The sequence below is a fragment of the Hetaerina americana genome, unplaced genomic scaffold, assembly GCF_022747635.1.
Source record: "Hetaerina americana unplaced genomic scaffold, ioHetAmer1.1.p SCAF_142, whole genome shotgun sequence".
In the NCBI taxonomy this organism is placed as follows: domain Eukaryota; kingdom Metazoa; phylum Arthropoda; class Insecta; order Odonata; family Calopterygidae; genus Hetaerina; species Hetaerina americana.
In genome coordinates this window covers 307,501-310,000 of record NW_027286537.1, presented here as the reverse complement: position 1 = coordinate 310,000, position 2,500 = coordinate 307,501, and the positions used below count along the sequence as shown (strand labels likewise).

The 2,500-nt window shown below is 51.1% G+C and overlaps 1 pseudogene; it reads right to left on the bottom strand.

The window, feature by feature from the left end:
- LOC139686568 (large subunit ribosomal RNA) overlaps positions 1–2,500 on the bottom strand; it is a 7,858-nt pseudogene that overhangs the window by 2,398 nt on the left and 2,960 nt on the right.

Sequence of the window (2,500 nt, the reverse complement as noted above, 5' to 3'; positions counted from 1 at the left end):
AAGGCTCGTTCCGCCCACCTCAGCCTAGCCTCGACCCACTGATGTTTATGGATGGCTTTTGCGACCTGATAGTCTGTGGTTTCGAGTGAGGAAAGTCTTCTTAGTGTGAGCAATGGAATGGTGGTGGTAAATGAAGGCAAGCCGAGTCCACCCTCTTTGCACTGAGCGTGAAAGTATCCTGTGGGTGTATCATGCGGTAGGTGTAGCCATTTGCGGGCTGCGCCTCTTAGCTGACGGTCGAGGGCCCTGAGGATCTTCAGGGTAGTTCCCGCTAGAGTTAATAGATGGTAATGGCGGGGAATTAAGAAACACCGCAAGATCTTTAGGCGTTGTTGGGGCTTTAATGGGGCCGCTGTGATGCGGCCCAGTTCGGCTTCTAGTGTCCTTCCGGCCCGCAAGATCCCCATGGGGGAGAAATTAACCCCCAGGTACGTCCAATTCTCGGACGCCCGCAGCTGGCGGATGTACTTGCCATTTCTTGTGCGGAACTGTGGATCTGAGGCTATTTTATACGTTTTTGCCTTACCGGCTGGAAACATGGAAAGCGCAATACACTTGCTTGCGTTGAATATTAACCCCCGCTTTTCTGCCTCTGCCTCGAGGATGTTGATCGACGTCTGCATCCCGGTAACAGTAGATGATAAACTGATAAGATCATCCGCGTAGGCTAACGTAGTTACGCGTTCACCCGATATCCTGTATCCAATCTGTCTTGGGACAGATTGGATGATTTCGTCAATAACCAGGCAAAAGATTGGGGTAGACAAGGGATCGCCTTGCCTAACCCCCCTGGTGAGGCTGATCGGGCTGGTTCTTTCGCCGCTAATCTCGAGCACTGTTTTACTGTCCTTATAGGACCGAACGATGTACTCCACAAAGGATGGGGGGAGGCCAAGTCTTTGCATCGTTTCCCTTATAGCCTTGTGGCTCAGGGAGTCGTACGCCTTGGCCATGTCGAGGGAGGCAACGTGCAATTCTCGGAGATTGGTTTTTGCGTCGTTTATGATCGCGCCCAGTATAGTAGTATTCTCCGCGCATCCATCCTTTATGCACCGTTGCCGCTCCTCGACTAGGCTGGCAGATATCAGGCGCCTGGCCAGTATTTTGTTAAGTTGGCGTACGACCACCGAGGTGATGCTTATTGGCCTGAAATCTTCAGGTTTTGTAGATTGGTCCTTTTTCGGGATGAACACCGTTCGGCTGATTTGGAGTTTAGAGGGAAAGGCTCCGAGAGACAGCACTATATTATAAAACAGTGCTCTAATTTTTACGGGAACGCTTCGCCATAGTCTTGGAGTGATCCCGTCAATACCGGGTGCAGAATTCGCGGGAATTGATGATCCTTCCACTTCAGTGGGCGTAACGGGATCAGCAAGCCACTGCAGATCTTTCCTTTCTCCTCTGATTTCCTCCACGGAGTGATCAGTGGGAGGGTCGCAAGAGAAGATGGGCTGCCAGTAGTTCTTCATTGCCTCGAGAGTTGGCATGTCTGCCTTTACTCGGCCGTCCAGGATTATTTTGGCGGCTCTGCCCATGTTCTTTTTGAAGAGTTTTTGGGTGGCTGCATAGTCCCTCCGCCTCTTGCGCCACCGCGCCATCTTACTACTAGCGGGGCTGCTTTTATATCTCTTCGGCGAGGTTGATTTTATTGGGAATACTTCATCTATCCATTTTAGATCCTCAGGGTCTTTGACTTCTCCTCTTAATACGGCTTCGGCGATCTTGACTAGGTCAGGCGCCTTGTGCGATGTAATGTTCCGTATGTTGGGGAGGAGATTTTCAATAGCTCTATGGAATACATTCACCTTAGTCATATCCGAGGTGGCAGTTTTTCTTCCTCCAGAATTATCAGCAGCTGGTGTCTGTGGCATAAGTAACTGCTGAGGGGTTGGTTTTGCAACTGGGAGTTCAGATGTTTTCGAGTTCTCACTGGGCCGAAGTTCGGCAATTAGTTGAGACACGCGCTCCCGGTACTCGGGTTTCTTCCGAGCCCCCTTTATGGCTTCAAGGCTTCTGCCTTGGAGAACCATCTTGTCTAGTAGGTACTTATTGATGTTTTTAGTAGAACCATCAAGTAATGCTTGAGCTTCTGCTGCTGCCATCAGCTCCGTCTCCTCCTCGCTCCAGCGCTTCTTCTTCCAGGGTAGATCGATGTTTATATTAGCTTCATCAGGGTGTCTCTGCCTCCGATGCACTCCAAGGCCGATCTTAGAGTTGAATAAGCGTTGGCAGTCAGGACATGTGAATTGGACGATAGGATTTATCGAGGAGTCTTCCGCTGCATTAACTCGGTCCCTCTGGCGATTAACCTCAGTACCGGCAGTCCGAGGCTCTGCCGGTTGGGCCCCACCGGGGTCCCCAAATCTACTCTGATTTCTCGGACCTGAGGTTTGTTTAGATCTCGGCGGGCTGGCAACCCACCGTGACCCGGGGTTTTACCCCCTGTACCTCCCTACTGAAGTTTTATCGTGCTCTAGCCACCTTCAGGTACGAAGGCAGG